The following is a 19,232-nucleotide window of genomic DNA, read 5'->3' as shown; positions in this document are numbered from 1 at the left end:
TCTGTTGATGTATACTAAATTTTGTGAGAATCAGACTAGTTCATTTTGCTTTAACCTTCAATTTAAGAAAATGGCTAGAAAATCAGGAATTTCTAGAGCCTTAACCAATGAAAAAAAAAAAAAAAGATTCAGATGAAATGAGATAGTGAAAGAAAGAATTTTGACTCTAGGCCAAGCCGTTTGGGTTAAGCCTTAGCTGCCCTCAAAGTGGGCTCTTGAAGGGCCACTCAAACTCACTGCATTAAATTGGTGTCTTTTCATGTGACCAACTGAAGAGTTGATGGCATTTTCTTACAAGGACAGCACTATTAACATACAGCTTCTCTCCCACTCTGTTGTGTGATTCTCTCAGCAGATGAGAAGGTAGCAACAGTTGGCCATTTGCACAACATCCTTCATTATTTTCCACCATATACAACAGTTAAGGCAGGCAAGGCATGAGTTGGCTTTTAGGAGACACATCAATACATTAAGCATCAAAAGAGATGAGGTTCAAAGCTGTTATTTTTAAAGAAACATACATTAAAGCTCACTCAAATCACCAGGTGGAGTGATATAACAAAAATGTCATCTATAGTGTATGTAGAAAAGGCACTATACCTGTAGGATCAGATGGGTTCAACACATTTTAAACCCTCCTATCCTTGAACAGTGCAACCAAGGTCCTATTCTTCAGCACCATGGACAGCGCTTTTATAAGAGCTACCAACATCTGTCAAAAGGTTGAGTTCTCCGTTTCTGTACTGACTCAGTTTTCATTTTTAACCACATTCAAGCATCACTTTGTAGCAAACAAACTTCATTTCATATTGTGTATTTAGAGATGGCACCACAGCTGCAGGGTCAGATGGGTTGAACACATTTTAAACCCTCCTATCTTTGTGCACTGCAGCCAAGGTCCTATTTTAAGCACCATAGACAGGGCTTTTATCGAAGTAACTAACATTTGTCAAAAGGTTGAACTCTGTTTTCTGCATCTACTAAACATTCAAACATCTATTCGTAGCAAAAACTTTATTCAAATTCTTATTCTTTGATCTTCATAACTATGTTGTATATTATAAAAGCCATGACTGTCAGTTTTGGCTATTTATATTTTTTATAATCTGATTGATTAAGTGCTCTGGGTAAAATGGAGTACAAGGTGAATGTGCAACTGATTATGTTAATATTACCTTGTTTCCTAATTGGATTAAGCTTCAAGATATATGTACTCCCATTATTGTCACATTAACAAAAGGACACTAACCATGTAAAATGTAACAGCAATACAGCTGCTTGAGGATGTATGCCAAAGACGATGTTCTTCAGTAAAAGTACTGAAGTGCACAAAGTGCACCATCATGACAGAGGAACCGGGTTTGAGGTCAACTTCTGGAGGGCAATTGATTGCAACATAAAACATTTATCTGAATGTTGTCTGCAGGACGGAAGCAGGAATATTAATGGAGCAAAGCTTAACATTATATCACTAATTGTTACATCCATCCAAATGTAGGCAGTCAGACTGCTGTCCTCAAAGAAGATGAGGTATAAATAAGCATTTTAGTTTTCCTGTAAAAATCACTTGGCCTTGGATTTTATTGCATTGACAGATCAACTGAGAATTGATGCTTGAGGCTCTCCCTCTGCCTGTATGTTGGCAAAGTGAGACAACTTCACGGGATTTTAGCCATTATTTAAACAACTTTAAGATGGATGGACAACAAAGAGAGCAGTTGCTTCATAACATCAATAAACAAAACGTAGGTTAGAACTGTATTTGCCATTTTCAATGACAGTACTCCTTTGGGCTTTTATTGGTGTTAAAAAAAAATTATATATATATATATATATATATATATATATATATATATATATATATATATATATATATATATATATATATATATATATATATATATATATATATATATATATATATATATATATATGAGATGGATATATGAGTAATGAAATTTGTTTATATTTCATTGATCAGTAAAGTTTTATTAATGACTTAATCACTGAGTCACATTATCAGCATCTGTTTCACTGCACTGTCCAAGCTTGCAAGACAAACTCATTTTTTTAGCCTTATCTGAAGAAACCTGATTTCTTTCCAATTGGCTCTGATTCTGTATACAGAAACATCTTAAAAGATTCATCTCACTGCTAATTTCAAATATCACCTCTCACTGCAGATATTTAAAACAAAATGTCATAAGTAATCACTTTCCTTTAGCTAATGAAAAAGTAGCCATCCATTTTAACTAACAATTCCAATTCTGCGGTCTCTTTCCTATTGCCATAAATATGGATGCACCAAGATGTCTATTCCTGGACCAAAGACACACTAAACAGTAGAAAGGCTTATGGATCATTTGCTGTGGGAGAAGTTGTTAATTGAAATTTATTACAGCTGATATTACCACCTGCTTTAAAACTATGGGCTGTTGCAAACGGTCCAGTGCAGTAATTCACCACATCTTAGTAATTACATCTACTGGCTGTAATTACATCAACTGTCACAGCAAATGTCAGGTAGACTTTACAGCATGTAAGGGTTTTGTTTTCTTGGCTGACAGGTAGGTTTTAGCCAAATGTCACTGGCTATTATAAAAACTGTTACAAAAATGTGTTCATGTCAACAGTACAAAACTAGTTTGTACCAAAAAGATCTAGTTAAACAAAAACTGCCTTTTCAGTGTTGTCACTTAAAATATTTTGGGACATTACTTTATTACCTACCTACTGCAAATATGCAACTACAATGGAAATGGATGATTATGCAGGTTACCATCTAACTGACATTTGTATATTTAGTACATGAATATGAAGCAAAAAAGATAGCTTCAGCATTTACTGATTTTGAAGACAGAATAACATACTATGCTTAGCCTACTCTGTTCCAGGCCTAATCTCAATGGTCAGGGTAAAAGCATTAACACTCCACTCACATAAAAACATGCTGCTGTGAGAGAGTGAGGACGACATTTAGCACTGTAAAAGTATCAATATGTGAGCGCAAAGTAATACAATCACTGAGACACACACACACACACACACACAGTATGTTGTGAGTGCAGGCATGGATGGTTGTTACCAAGCAGCAAAAAAAATGAAACCAACACAGAAATAATTGTGGGCGTGGCCATTTTGAACAGGTGGGTGCTGTTATAGTTGGCTACTCACTCAGTGTCATCTCAGCTAATTCGAGTCACTCAGCGTCACCACTCTGCAGTGTTTCTGGTGTTGGTGCCTTCTGGAGGATTTTTAATTCAAATTTCAGACAAATAACATGGCTTGGTGTGCAGTTCCTTGGCTATAGAGCATCTTTATATACAGGATATACTCGGGATGTCCACAGATACCATTCAATTTTTATGTTTTGTTATAGCAGCTGGTTTAGCGGTTTGTCAGTCTGCTTAGCTTTGTGGTGTACTGGGACCTCCAACAGGCAGAAGCGTAACCTGATAAAAAGGACCACAAAAAGTCCCCCCCTTTTACTTTGTTCAATAAAGCAGTACCAAAAAAAAATAAAAAATTCCCAAGAAGCAAAGCAACAAGTATCCTACAGTAAGGACACCTGAATGCAATGCAATTATTAATTACATGTGTTAATTTATATGAATTAACACAAGACTGAAAAAAAATCATCATCATCATTATTGATTGTTGATTAGGCCTATTCAATAGGCTAAACAGTGAGGATAGTCAATAAAAATATGTCTCAGAACATTAACTCAGCACCCCTAGTCTGTAAGTTACACAGTTCAAAGATCTCGTACAAATAAGTTAGAAGAGAGCCTAAGCATATGACAGCTGGCAGTAGGAGGATACAATTTAAATTTATATATTTTTTCCATTAGTTGACATATGAAAAGATCCAAAAGGAACACTGTAAGTGGACTACTTGATTACCATCAGTGAATTGTTTAAACAGCATTATAGTCTAGGAATAACTCTCTCCTAAGCTTTTTCAGCCATATAAGCAGTTAATCATTGTATTTCCTAAGTCTTGAAATTTCCACCCTGATTAGAATGCCAAAAATTTTAACAGACACAAGAGAGCATGTGCATAATTTCAGGGCCATCACATAAAGCCATTCATCCAAAACCGTCTAAGTGGATCAGTGAGTTCAGAGGTGCTCATATGGCTGACAGTCTGCCACCTGCATGTCTTCAATGACAGGACAGATTTACTGTAACTTCCTGTTTCATGTGGAAATGAGCCAGAAAATGATATCTGCTTGAAAACTTAATCATAAAGCAAGTAACTAACTAATCCTTTTCTCTTGGATAGAAATCACTTCACTTTGCAAGAGTGTAAGGATTGCCGCAGTTAGTCACAGGTAGTTTGGCCTTTCCCGTTGAATTATTACAGAGATAACCAATTAAAGGTCAAAAACATGTCCTTTCTCCAACGCCTTCACTGTAAGGAGGGCGACTATATTAAGACTATTTATGCACACAGAAGCAGAGCTGCATGAACATGTGGTAAATGTCCCTTTTATTGGCCTTAGGGTAAACTGGCTGCTATCAAGAGGCAGCGTGGGGGTGGATGGGGGGCAGTGGAGGAGGTGTGTAGGGAGAGGCAGCACAGCAGGTAGAGAGCTCCCTACTGTTCAGCTATGTGACCTCTGGAAACCATCCAGCCCTGCCTCTGCAAGACACAACATGCCCTCACCTTTCACGTCACACTCTCAAAAGAAATTCCACAACCACCAGCCAATTAAAAAGTTATGCATAATTTACCATGTCATTTGGCAAAATCAATCAAATTGATTTGCAGTTAATTCTTGGGAAGTTTTCTTCTGCTTGCAAGGACAGGGGAGGAAAGTACAGTATGTCTGTAACCCAATTCTGTCGTTCATCACTTAAACCCTAAATATTATCTTTCATTCACTTGGAAAAAAAAACCAAAAAAAAAAAAACCTCACATTTGGCTGGACTCAACCATTTGTTCTGATATGATTAATGTAAGCCCTCCAGAAATGCGACAGCAATTTTTAAATACAGGACCATTAATGACAAAGCTGAAAAATCGTATATCCCTATAGTGCATGGCCAGCACAAAAGAAGCATCATGCCTGTGAAATGAAAGTAACCTCAATGGGAGAGCCATCCCTGACTATTAAAATTGTGGCCTAGAGGTGAAATCACATTACAGAGACGGCTAGAGATTCTTATTCTATCCCACTCTATTCTTAGCAAGCTGAAGGCAGGTAAAACACATCTCCTTCATCCTTGGGATAAAATTACTCCCCTGTTCCCCCAATTAAAAAGATAGCAGTAAAATACAGCCGAGTTGCGATTGTGTAATTGCCCACTACAGTTGTCACAGGTGCAAGCGAAGCTGGTCCATTTAAGCCTGGAGGGGCACAGCAGACAGAGGTAGGAATGACATGCACAGGGACATTAGCAGACATCTCTCATGATCCAAATCCTCTCTTTTGCTTAACAGCTACAGTTTAATTGTCAGTAGCTCTGCCAATCATTCAGTGCATATACTTTCATTCCTTCTCGCCCTTGCTGTCAAGATAAATCCGTGGGACTAAAGCCTGACATCTCAATGACAAATGCACCTGTGGCTATTAACTACTGGTTGTTTTTCCTTGGCACACACACAAATATGTCATACCAGCAAACTTGTATGTGAAAGGGTGAATGTAATTTTTGTATGCTAATTTTCTTATGACTATTTTTTTCCAGACCAGAAACCCTGTCTCCAGGAAATGTCTTACTTCTATATAGTCACAATAGCAAACATGTTTGAAGTCACTGGACTTTTTCTTTATTAATCCAGACCACAATATTTCTCTGTCCTTAACCCAGTGCTGTGAGTGGATGAACATAACCATAAGTTAACAAATCCTGTCATCACTACAAGCTATGACATTTTGGTATCTCTTGCGTAACATTTTACTTATATGTTCAGTGTAAACATATTTGCAACATGCTAAATATGTAAATTAACATATTAAGTTAATAGAAAATATAACAATTTAAAACATCGCCTTTAAGCTTTGTATAAGCCTATTTTCGAGGATGCAGGGTTGCAGACAGTGGATGGCATTAACTGAAAGGAATTGACAAATCCAGGGGTACAGTAGATTGTGAAGGGCTAAGCAATATCCTCCTTTTAATCTCTGCAAGGGCACACAGCAAATCATATCAGCATATACAGCAGCAGTTTCACTCAGTCAAAAGCTTGTGGCCTGCTTGCATCCTATGCCAGAGGCCACCCACTGTTTAATGATCACCTAATCTTGCACAAAATCAGTTAGCAGTTGTTTCATCCCTCAAACAAGTTCTAAATTCAATCAGGTACCTGTCCCATTGTCCTACTGTATTATACTGTGTTCATGCTGTAGTTGTTCAGTGAGTAGGGGAGTCATTTAATTATGGATAATGTACTTCATCCACGGATGAGGCCCATCAAAGTCTGCTGAGACTGATAGCATACCTTTATCTCATCTCAAGTCATCTTATCACACTGGTATCACTTTAATTCAAAAGTAACAGCGCTATTCAAATTTATATTTTCTTTCAGATTTTTTGTGATTTTTCTTGCAGTGAATATTAATGTTATTCAAATCTCATGTTTATCATCTTTGATAACAATGATGATAACGATGCGTATGGCATTAAAACACTGCCAGAGACGTGTACTGATTTTTTTGGGGGTGGGGGGGGGGGGTAAATTTCTGCAGTGATACTGTCAGATTTCAACATTACCATTGTAGTCACCTTTTGCATCTTTACAAATTAACTGTACATGGAATAGTAAGGAGGAAGACGCAGAGTTTTGTAGCAGGGATAATGAGCATGTGTTTTTTCCCCTTTACTGCTACAGTATATTGAGAAAGACACCCAGGCAGACAGTAATTGAGCTGCCCATTTGGCCAATGTTTTCACTTAGGCAGCAGACATACACCCTTGACTGCCCCCGCCAAAGAAAGATACCATTAGCAAACTCTTAGTACAATACATCCTCGTTTTAAGGAAAGAATTAAGAGAAACACCTTAGTCTAATCAAAGCCAAAAATACATCATGACAGAAAAGAAATCAGCATCATGATGAATGTCACAAAAGAAAAAAAGTGAGTTTTAAGTTAAGATTAAAACCCACTGAATTCTGCTGGAACATGTTATACTGTGAAGCTTTTCATCTTCTCCCTAAACAATGAAAAAAAAAAATCAATTATATTTATTTTTGCAATCTCAAACTCAAACCCATTAAATTCTTCAACAATGCCCCCCCCAAATGTAAAGGTACAATCTGAAGATTTTCTGGTGTTAAGATTATTTTCCGTTTGTGCCAGATTTAATCCCGACATAGCGGGTCCCCTCTCTCTCAAATACTACTGTACCACCGTGGTGCCCTTAAGCAAGACACATTGAATCCACAGCTGCACAGTGAAGCTGCTCCGTGGCCAAAAGTACAAGAGTGCGGTTTTATTGAACAGTGTGTGAATGTGTCCGATGGATTTTAGTTTAACAGGCAGTATATTGTACTCTAAACAAAATCTTCGCACTGCACATGTTGCCAGAACCTGCCTACAGCTGTACTTTTTATATGTGGTCATCAAAAGGAATGAATCAGAGATAATGGTTTTTAAAATATACCCACAGTTTTGCTTTTCACATCATCGTGCTTATTTTTAAATCAAATTACCCAAGAAAGTTTTAGCAGATGTCTATTATCCAGCAGACTGTGTTCTTGATTGAGCAGTTTGTGCAGATTTTCATTAGCAAATCTGTAAATTTTTCTTTGTGAAATAAACATCTCTTTACACGTAGCCAAGTTAGACACCGGTGGTTCTTGATGATGCAGCAGCCTCTGCCATATGGTCATAAGGTGCATTAGTGTGGTTTCACTGCCAGCTTAAGTTTCATTTATGATGAATCAGGCCAATGAATGAGAATTGCTTGTACTACTTGTATATACAAAAAAAAAAAAAAATCTCCAGTGAAGTCTTGTATCTAAAAATAACTGCAATTGTTATACAGTACATAGCCCTGATGGTTGTATATGAACATCAACAAGAACAGCAGCAGAAGCAGTAAATACAGCAGGACAAAAAAAATAAAATAAAAAATAAAAGTGGGCTAGGATATCACTTTCCCCTCATTCAGTATCCATGGTTTATGAGCCCTCAAGCAAGGTACCTAACCACCAACTGCTCCCTGCCCTCTGCTTTTTTTTTCCTGTGTGTGCATGTGTGTGTTTTAACTGTTTGCGTATTGGGTTAAATGCGAAATTCCTATGGGTAAAAATACTTGGCAAATAAAGGATTCTTCCACTATTCTGCAAATAAAAAACAGTTGTGTTCTTACACACAGGCTAACATCCATCTTTAAAAGGCACAACTCCCTTCTAAGCTTGAAAAAGTAATTACAAGAGATATTGAATTGATGGAAATAACCAATTTCATTAAACAGCCAAAATGATGCCAAAACAATAACTTTATAAAACATGTGATTAATAAAGTGCATTTTGAACATCACTGACAGGTGTGAAATGATCATAAAAGTTCACATTAGCACACACAGGTAAATTAAGAGTTCAAAAGTTTGAAGTGTTTGAAGTTTACTACATATTGTAATTATATGTATATTCTCTCTCTCTCTCTCTCTCTCTCTCTCTCTCTCTCTCTCTCTCTCTCTCTCTCTCTCTCTCTCTCTCTCTCTCTCTCTCTCTCTCTCTCTCTCTCTCTCTCTCTCTCTCTCTCTCTCTCTCTCTCTCTCTCTCTCTCTCTCTCTCTCTCTCTCTCTCTCTCTCTCTCTCTCTCTCTCTCTCTCTCTCTCTCTCTCTCTCTCTCTCTCTCTCTCTCTCTCTCTCTCTCTCTCTCTCTCTCTCTCTCAAAGAAGCTGTTGGTCGTGCTGAATGAAGGAACATTTATGCTAGAAATGAAAAAACTGAACTTAACTGGTTTGGGAGTCATTGTCTACATTCAAGGTAAATAGACCTCCACATCCTAACATTTCACCATGCTTGTTTAATGTCCAACTACTAACGCTTTCTGATGATCAATCTGGTGGGAAACGGTCATGGAGATACTCTCCTTTTACACCTGCTGGAATAAAGATTTTAAAATAAAATATGATGACAAATTGCTGTGTGCTATATTGGGGATTAGGCACAGAGACTTCTGTTCGCCTCTAGGATATCCTTATATTTATCAAAGACAGAATTGCAGATCTAGTGCAGTAAAAAAAAAAAAAAAAAAAAAAAAAAAAAAAAAATGAAAAGGTTTAGTCTGTTCTCACTGAATCTGTCTCTCGCAACATGAGTTCGTAACGGCAAGACAAATGAAAACTGGGCAATGGGATGTTAATGTCAGGCCTACCTGATTTTCTTTCCCTATCAGAGCCACAATCTATCACATCACCAGCCTTGCTAATGATGTCTGACAGATTGACAAGGCCTCTCTTTGGAGAATTCTCATAAAACAGGCACATGTATCGATCAGCAGGGCTCCAAATAGCATCCAGCTGATGCATATTTTATTAGCTTGCACAAAACAAAACAGATGCAGAACAATCTCATTTCCGAATACTTACACACACTGAAACGTCTCTCAGCAGGCAGCACAGATAGCCTGGACAACGAATGCAAAGGAAACATGTGACAAACACGCTACAGTTTCAGAAGTTGTTTCCCTTTCAGGCTTTGCTTTCTATAAAGAGGCCACTTGCTGCTGGACATGAGTTTCACCAGAAATTGCTCTTCACTTTGAGCGACAAAGCCTTAGGAGATCCAACCTTAAGTCAGACAATAAATCACTTGCAACAGCAAACACATTTACACATAGTAATGAGGTACAGATAGTCCTAACTCTAGCGGTACATAGGATTTCCCTTCATATTTGCTACCTCAATTCCTGTGCAAAGTCACTTCAAGGTTATATCTGAGAACAGAATCCTGAAACCTACTGACTTTGTTCATTATTAATTCAGTTTCAGGCTTACAGCAGTGGCAGCATCATTTCAGAAACAGATGAGAAATTGGAACAGTTGGAGGTGTAATAGTGTGGCTTCTCTCTGGCCTGCCTGTCAACACCCATACCAAAAGAGATTGCAGCCCAAATGTTGGGTCAAGACAAAGCGCCACTGGAATCCAATTTTTTCTCCCCTTTGTACATGAAAAATAAACTACAAAATAGGTTTTTTTTTTGGAATTGGAAAGTTGTCACTCAAATAAAGTAAAGTTACTAAATGTACTTCCTTATGCTGTAAGACATCGTAATGACCATTTACCATACACCAGAAAACACTGAAAAGCAAACGATGCAAAATGCTTGAAAAAGATGATGAAAGAGAAAGACATTATCATCATGCAATTAGATATTTTGTCTTTTTTGGGGAAAAGATTTGTCTACTGCCAGAATGTTTGGTGCCAAGCCGTTATTAAAGACTGTAGGAGCAGCTGCGTCCACAAAGAGAAGTGTTCCATGCAAAGAAATTGCTTTGATGTTTGGAATTCAAATCCACTGGCAGCATTGATTTCACAATTTATCAGGAAGGAAAAAAAAAAAAAAAAAAAAAAAAAAAAAAAACCACACACCAGGAATTGTCAGATACCAGATCACTGCAATCTGTAGCCACAAAGGTCATTGAACGGAAAGCAAACATTAATGCAGTTTCAGCCAGCTGTGATAAGAGGAGCTGTGGGTAATGAGTGCCTTGGACAGTCCGTCAACAGATCTATAAAATGTTATTATTGCTCAAGATAAAGCAATGTCGAGAGAAGGGGATGGATGTGCAGCTGTAAGTACATGTCAGCTTTGTTCCACAACCCTGTTTTAGTGACAGGCCTAACCTTTCGCTGCAACACACCTGACAGCCTAAATCTGCCTACTTTCCCTGGTTATCCTGTCGTTGCTTTTTTCCTGCAAAAGACAGTAAATCACCAGTGGTCTTCTGCCAAGCTTAGTCTGCTTTAACTTTACAAAGACTGATAAAAGATTTGAATTACAAAATGTGAGCAACAAGCTTTTAATACAACTGTAGTGTGGTCAGTAGTAATCAAAGTAACAACTGTCAGTAATTATTCAATGCTCTGGTAAGATGCTCTGCTAAGAGGCATTTAGAAGTCATCAGTGATGTGAAGATTACAGTCCTTGTACAAGGATGACATTTCTGATAACTCTCAAGTGACACTTATGTCAAAACACATTTTTATATGTCAAATAACTATACTAAAAACTGCTCAGCTACAAGGTATGAAGAATTTCACGGAAAATTTTGTAACAGTTGTAAATATGTGTCTGGAATATTTCAAAAGAGCTAGTTAGAAACACACAAATCCAAAAAACTGGTGATATTTTTTAGAATATGTCCTGGGTTTCCTGTATACCCTGATTGTTCACTGTCTGCTTATTTCGTGTTTATGGGATTTTCTCTCTTCCATACTACTAACACTGAAAACACTACTAAAATGTTCAATGTTAATTTTCTTAACCCAACTACGGCAAAAACAGAAAATGTGACAAACTCAATAAAAAGTAACTTCTGAAAATTAAGTTGTGACCAAATATCTCTTTTAATAATATTATGTTTCCTCCATAAAGAAAATCGAAATATTAAAAATGTACAAATGAACCAATTCATTTTTAATGTAATGTCTGTAGACTCACACATGGTATGCTCCTGATTATACAAATATCTCCTCCTCAAAGTCAGATTTAGCTGCTTGACCTATTGCACTAAGCAGCAGCAGCTTGTATTTAAGCGACGTTGTGTCACTGCCAGTAATATTAGCTGATGCTACCAACGGGGGAAAAAAAGTTACAGATTTATGGACAAAATGGAAATTAGATTACATTATTAAGGGCTATGGAAATGGATGCAATGTTAATGGTACGTTCAGTTTGCCATCTTTTGTGCTACAGGTACAGGCTCAGAAGGAATGAGTGGCGGATATACTTAGGCTGTCAGCCTCCAAGTTATCCCCCGGATGTTTTCTAAAAGGACAATATTCTGAGTTTTAACTACATCTCAAGCTAGTGTGTCAAAATAATAATCCTTTTCAGCAGAGAGCCAAGGTAGCTGCAATGATGCAGAGTGAGAAGATGAGTGACTATCCAGTATCGGCAGACATGGGTCAGATTTAGACATAAGATCTGTGCCAAAGAGAGAGAGAAAAAAAAAAAAAAACTCAAGTTTTTCATACTAATGGTGGTATAACAAAACTAGAAATGTGTAAACCTATGTATTGTAATACAAATTAAAATAATTTTCACTTTTGTTTACAGATATCTGATAATTAGTTTTATTTATTTTCTACAAAAAGAGCACTGTGCTCCACCATTTAGTTTTGGCTGATGTTCAGTTTTTATATTACTGTAAATAAAAACAATTGATTTAATGGCTTAAACAGCAGATTTTTTAAACAAAAAAAATTGCAAAACCTTTTTTGGCCCAAAGTAGTGTGTGCAGATATTAATTCCAGGGTGTATACTGCCCCAAAAACCTTCAGCACTGAGGTAGAGCAGTCTGTAGTTTGTAGCTTAGAAGGCAAAGTCTGTCACTGAGATGAGTGAAACAATATGAAACAGCTCAGATCTCCTCTCATGGGACTGTGGTGGTGGGAGAGTAAGAATGATGCTTTGAGACTTGAGTCTCAAAATGAAAGTGAGTGGGATAAACACACATGCAAGTCCACCCCAAAGAAAAGTAAGACCTTGGATTGATGGTAAATCAGAATACGGTGCTACAAGTAGCAATGGTTCAAGATTACTAAACGCTGTTCAGCATGGTGGCGTGTTAATATCATGAAAAATGTCAATAACCCTGAACCAACCTCCTATTGAAGCAGATTGAATCAAAGCTAAATTTCATTGTAGCATCACCACCACAGAGTTGCATGATCTCTGTGCTATCTAGAAAATAGTGTGACATGAGCACAATGTAACCCAAGAGAGGCACTCCATCACTATAGGTCTGCAGATTAATGGCTGAAAATGTCACGGGGAATAAGGTCACACGCCTAGAGACCTGGCTATGAAGAGACATCTGAGCACTTCCAAGTCTGAGATGCAGTTCCATGGTCCGGTGAGAAGCCAAATGTGCTGCTGTCAAGCCATGCCTTGCAAACACACACGGACATGTACACACACATTTAACACTAGCGTAGTGTGCCCTCTGTGATGAGGGAGGACAGAGACAGGGTAGACTCTTTACATGGAACATTAGACATGATTAGAAGCCATTCACTGAGATGCCTCTGTCACTATGATGCCACAACATTGCAGCCAAGGCACAGAGGATAGTGGGTACAATCTTCACTGTGACAAGCAAAAATCTAAATTCTATTTTAAAATACTGGGCCTAAAAAAAAATTAAAAAAATTAAAAAAAAAAAAAAATGGGGGGTGTAGATGAAAAAGCTGCACCAGCCCAATTACAGGATTTCATCTATACTTTTCATAGAAATATAAAATTTGTTTTACCTAAGGGCAGAACATAACTAGGCAATTCTCAGTCAGTCCATTCAGTACTTTGCTCCAAAAACTACGACTGACCATCATGGCATTAAAATTATTCATGATATTCAGTGGATGAATCCTGTTTTTGGGATCACCTGCCCTTATGCGCATCAACAGAATATCACAAAACAAAACTTTCTAAACAGTGAAGCATAAATGTGCTCTCTCCAGTTTCCTCCACTCCAGACACAAAACACACACGCCTCACCTACGTTACACACACACACAGACCACGGACCCAGGAGTGTGCTCCATGGACAAGGGAGTGTGTTGTCTGCAAGAGGGAGACGGCCATAGGACAGAGGGAGAGGAGCAAAACGCCAAAGCGAATTTAACGTGGGGAGCTTAAAACAATTTCATGACAATTCGACCTGAAGTTTGCAATATTGTCATTTATGACATTACACATGGAACAAGCTGCAATACATCAAGTATTTTCATTATATTGCCCAGGCCTAGCTGTCATTGATTACTAAATAAGGTATTGAACTTATCTGCAGTAAAATTTCTAGACACAGCTATACTACAGTTCAATCTAAACAGTTTAGTGACTTAAGAGCACTGTGTTTCACACTCCTTTATCATTGTCATATCTTTTTATTTCACTCACTCTTTTTTGTCAAATCCTGGCACTTACAGTACCCAAACTGTAACAGGTATGATACATTGTAATAATCTGGAGTAATACATTGTAGTAATCTGGTAGTGGCTAATGTATCTTAAATCTGAGATGAGGAGCACACAGTCTACAGACTCACTTCTCAGCTCCCTGATTTCTCTCACTTTAAAATTTATAGTCTACAGATCCAACCAATGCTGACTCAAGTGACATCACTGGAGGCATTTATCAGGTTTTATGCAGCTCCTTCTTGAGCCAGAAAAGACTTTTCATGACTTTACTACCCCCCCGTACTCCAAGACCTGTGAACAGACTTTGACGTAACATCAATTGAGTTACCCTTTTTAAGACTTGCCTTGGACTCAAAGTTAAAGATTAGCATTCTGTGACTGACAATCTCATCTTCTATGTGTGCCAGCTATAGGGGAACATTATCATCTTATCCATCAAAGACGTCATCGTCGCTTCTGCCTGTAATTGAGCTTAGAGAATATCCCCTTACAATGCTGATGTAATGTGCCAAACATTAAATTCAAAAGCTACATCAGAAACACTCCTAAAGTCGCTCTCTCTCTCTGTGCTCTCGTAGCACTCTGGACCATCTTCCAGTTCTAAGCTAGCTCTCACTACAGTGCCTTGAAGAGGCAGACTGACCAAATAATGAGCAACATATCCTGTGGGTTTTTACACAATACAACAGTGTTTGTTCAGTGCACTCAGTGTGATTTGTAAACAAGCAAGATGCATGACTAATCCTACACAAGGAGAATATCATGTAGTCTGTTATATACCACCCTTACTAACAATGTGATATAAAAAGGTAAAAAGATAGTCAAAAGATGCCCTACTTAATATAGAGCATAGCTTATTGTGTGCAGCTGTGTGCCAATGAGGCTTATCACAAAGTTAATGCAATACAAACTGCCAAGCTATTAAGAAGGTGTGGCTGCAGTGGAGTGAGAACAGAAATACTCTTGTTTTATTTGGCATGAAACAGGGGCCAAGATATTAAGGTGAGGTTTAGGAAGAAGGAGACCAGTTTCAGACTAGTGTGATTTCTTTCACGCTGATTAATATTCACTTTCCTCAGAGTCAATGTCGAAGGCTCCTCACCACCTGCTTCTGCCCTTATGGCATGTCACCTGAGACATCTTGCAACTGGGGGTCAATGTCAGCTGCCACTGCTTCCCTTCAGATAAGCACAAGATACTATAATGATGGACAGAGACAAGGACTATTTAGACCCGGGGACCATTTGGTCAATATCTGCAGTTTTCAGATCTTTAACTCCCAAGACAAGGATTTATCCAGTGGTACAGCACTTCACTTTTGGCATATTACTTTTCCTTTACATTAAGTTTAATTGACACATAATGGAAAACAAACATTGTTTATATTGATGCACCATGTTAAATCAGCTCATATACTGCAGTCCAGTGCTGTGAGAAAAACAGCTTTCCTATGAAGCAACATAATAACGTGGACTATGGCTGACCGGGAAAACAATCTCTTTTCCAGAGGAAAAATAAATACTCAAAGGTCTTTAATTTGTACTAATTATGTTGATGTTCTAATTCACCACTATCTATTTGTTGAAACATTGTGAATGGCTGCTGAAGCACAATTTTCTCAGAACAAGGGCAATAGCTTTATCAATAGTTCCAACTTGATTGAATTCCAGCCTCAACAACCTGCAACAAATCAGCATTTGCAGACACCCACTAAGCAACACCATAATCATGTTTGGACTGAGAAAATCAAATTCTCAGTCAATTATCTTGGCCTCAATGGAACTGATAATGGTTGATCTTAAGCAGTAAATTGGCACCGTTTAAATATAAACACAATGTTTCACACTGAACGTGTTGGCTCAGTGTAACAGGTTTCCATTTTCTGGTCCGGGGCCACTTTTTCGTCAGTGAGCACTGGTAGGGGAGGGCGACAGGATGCTGGTGTACAGAGAGGTTCTTGGACTACATTAACATTATCAGTAAATCCCATCATAGTCACAGAGCAGTAAGCCGGATGCTGTGGCAAGGCCCCAGCTAGGCTCTCCGCTGGCATATTCCGGTGCCAAAAATGATGTGATGAAATCACAAAGGCTGTGTCACAGCACAACTGAAGAAGATATGTTGTCTTCCAGTCAGTCAAAATGACAAAATGATAGCATGACACCTACACAGTCTTAAAATACAGTGACTCTGTCAGATGTAGCAACAAAAATCATTCCATGTCAGAGTTTTATGAATGTGAAAAACAGCACAAGGTAGATGCTAAAGAAGGAAAAAAGGTAGTTGAATTTGAAGGCTGCAGATCTGCTGTTTCCAGTGCTATTATACCAAATTAATCTTAATGAGGTTTTGTAGTTCTGCATAGTTTTAATCGAGACATCCTAAATCCAAAGCAATCACTGAACAATTATTGACAAAAGATTGGTACCTTTTTGTTTACTGCATTAGGGCTGGTGCAATATAGCAGAACCAAGTCTACCAATAATGGTAGACCTGATTAAATACACCCCCAAATTTTATTTTATTATCAAAACTACTATAGCTGCACGCATTTTTTTTTTTGGTTTTTTTAAAAAAAAGCAGTGATAACCACATGCAAATGAATTATATTTATAATAATTTGAATTAATTATAATTGTATTTACATTAATTGCATTGAATAAAAGCCCCCCCATAACATTTTTACTGTATGAAAAAAGGTAGATAATACATTAGTATCAACTTCTGCTGAACAACAACTATCACATGCTGTTATACCATGGCTGACTGAAATAATTATGACATGCTACTATATCTGCAAAGCACAAATCCTATTGAAGAAAATTTACAGGCAACACTTAATGTGGCAAGTGTAAAAGAAAAAAAAAATGGCCCTATGTCATCACTGGTTGTAGGAATTATAAATTTCTAATAAAATGAGTTTGACTAGTATTTTAATTAAGACATGTCAAAACATATGTCTCCAAAATATTTGATGAATTCTTGGTCCTGTTATTACTGTATTACATTGGCTTTATTTATATACAGGACATTCTCTAGAAAAAAATATATATACTCTGAAACTCTTTGATTTCACTTTCTTGAAGCAGCAAATATCCCAAAGCTAAATACCACCATCTCTGACTTCTTACTGTCAGTTTTCAGTAGAAATAATGAGGCTTATGTCAGCCAGGAGGATGGCCTGTTGAGTCATCTGTCAATATTTGCCTGAGGATCACTCAGATGTTGTTTTCTTGCCATGCTACTCTAGATATGGAGCTCGGTGGTTTCCTCAAATGACCTTCATCCTCAATAAATGACCTGACCAAGTTCTATGTAAAAATGCCCCAGAATGTGCAGATAACAGCCAACAATATGTACACACATAAGAGTTGTTGGCATTTCAGTGACTGGGTTTTTGATCCTCTCAGCAGGGCTAGTGTTTTGTGCTTTTCATAGAAATGTAGATAAGTATTCATCTTATTGGAAGCACAAAACACTATCCCTTCTTCAAAGAAATGTGAAAAGTTCAGACTGTTCATGCCAGCAGCAGGGTTTTGCATGATGTTGTTTGTTATCACTGCTGCACATATGGCCCCCATCTTTGACCATTTTGGATGTAGAAGCTGTAGTCCCCTGCTGCTCTGGGCTGATTGAAATGGTCCACAATGTTTCAACACTGTCTTCTGAGATTTCTCACCCTCTAGTTTCCCATTTTACAGCTTCATTCCAGCTGTTGTAAAGCCTCTCACCTTCTACTCAGAGTCATTTGGTGAGATTAACAGTTGACTGCACATTCTATGAAAATGATGATACCATACAGGGGGTGTAGGACTCTCCTGAGGTTATGCACTCATGACGCTTCACAAGCACAGACCAGAGCCCTCGCAAACATGCAGCCATCACAAATACACACACACAGAAAACAAAATGTGTAACCTGTCACAGCTGCATTTAAAAAAAGTCTGGTCAAAGTAAACCACGACTACTGCCTAAACATCCTCCCACTCAAAGCAAAACCCCTCATGCTTAACATTAACACCTTACAGTGCACCCCCTTACATTAACAAGGTGTACCAAAAACATGCCTTCAGATCATGACATGCAACAAACACTGTGACAAAGCAAAACTTTGCGTAAAAAGTAAAACTTTGCGTAAAAAGTAAAACTTTGCGTTTTCTCCAGCTGTCTATGATCAGTACGTGTCAGACGTGCCAGGTGAAGGTCCTTTGCAAAATACAACCAGCTATTAAAATGAAATATGAAATGGTGTAGCTCCCCAAGGGGCAAGATGCCTTATACACTCATGTTCACCTTTAATTAAAATCGGGACAAAGACTGCAGCAGAGTTCCCTTTCTCCAGATAAAACTGCTTTCTACCCTAGACAAATAGTCATTTCATGAACGGTAGCAGTGAGATATACCATTCTCCAGGCTGCCGCCTACCCTAACGCAGAATTTGATTCCGATTTCATTACTTATCACCTAATGTACAGGGGCATGAAAACACACACACATGCACACACCTAACCACAGATAGACTGGGTACCATGTGGTGTAGGATCTTCAATAAATAAATCAAAAGCAGTCAGTGGGGAACAGCTGGCTGCATTTCTACACTACACATTTGTTCCTTGGCTTTATTTAAGTCAAAGTAACCAAGCTAGCTAAAAACATTTTAAGGTTAATTATATACTGATGGCTTCTTCATCATTCATATTATGTAAGCAGTATGTAACTCCAAGTGACAAACCCACAGACAGTCATCTCTCAACTCTGCAGCTCCGCAAAGCCTCTTAGCTTCTTTCAGGTCTTCCTGGTTTTAAGGTGCACAAATTGAACGCGTCTCAACCATGGATGTATTACATCCATGGTTGAGACGCAGCACTCTCACGGCAGCTGTTTTTACCTGTGACGTGAAGACCCGCTGTACACGACCTTCCCAGCACCAAACAATGAACAAAGTTAGGAAGCAGCTCAGTCGAATAAATAACATCACCGGTTTCAGGACATCAGGACTGCAGCTGGAAATGAGCCAGTGCCACATTTATAGAAATATCAATAAATGTGCACTGTCGTTATGAACACTGAAAATAAAGATTAAATATATGTTTAACAGAATTTGAGAGAGACTAAAGCTGAGCTAAAA

General features: G+C 38.0%; 1 protein-coding gene across 11 annotated transcripts in view; it reads right to left on the bottom strand.

Moving 5' to 3' along the window:
* lrp1bb (low density lipoprotein receptor-related protein 1Bb) overlaps positions 1-19,232 on the bottom strand; it is a 247,003-nt gene that overhangs the window by 209,124 nt on the left and 18,647 nt on the right. The window contains exon 2 of one of the 11 annotated variants that reach the window (XM_071494005.1): positions 18,993-19,170. The exons of 9 other annotated variants lie outside the window; for them this stretch is intronic. The gene's annotated coding sequence lies outside the window, so the exon portion shown is untranslated. The remainder of the gene's footprint in view (positions 1-18,992; positions 19,171-19,232) is intronic. One more of the 11 variants, XM_071493916.1, reaches the window with a different exon arrangement.

The sequence above is a fragment of the Trachinotus anak genome, unplaced genomic scaffold (assembly GCF_046630095.1).
Source record: "Trachinotus anak isolate AG129_WGS33_773 ecotype Australia unplaced genomic scaffold, CSIRO_AGI_Tana_v1 ptg000001l, whole genome shotgun sequence".
NCBI classification, from domain to species: domain Eukaryota; kingdom Metazoa; phylum Chordata; class Actinopteri; order Carangiformes; family Carangidae; genus Trachinotus; species Trachinotus anak.
Note: the sequence above shows the minus strand (reverse complement) of the source record. Positions and strands in the feature narration are given on the sequence as shown.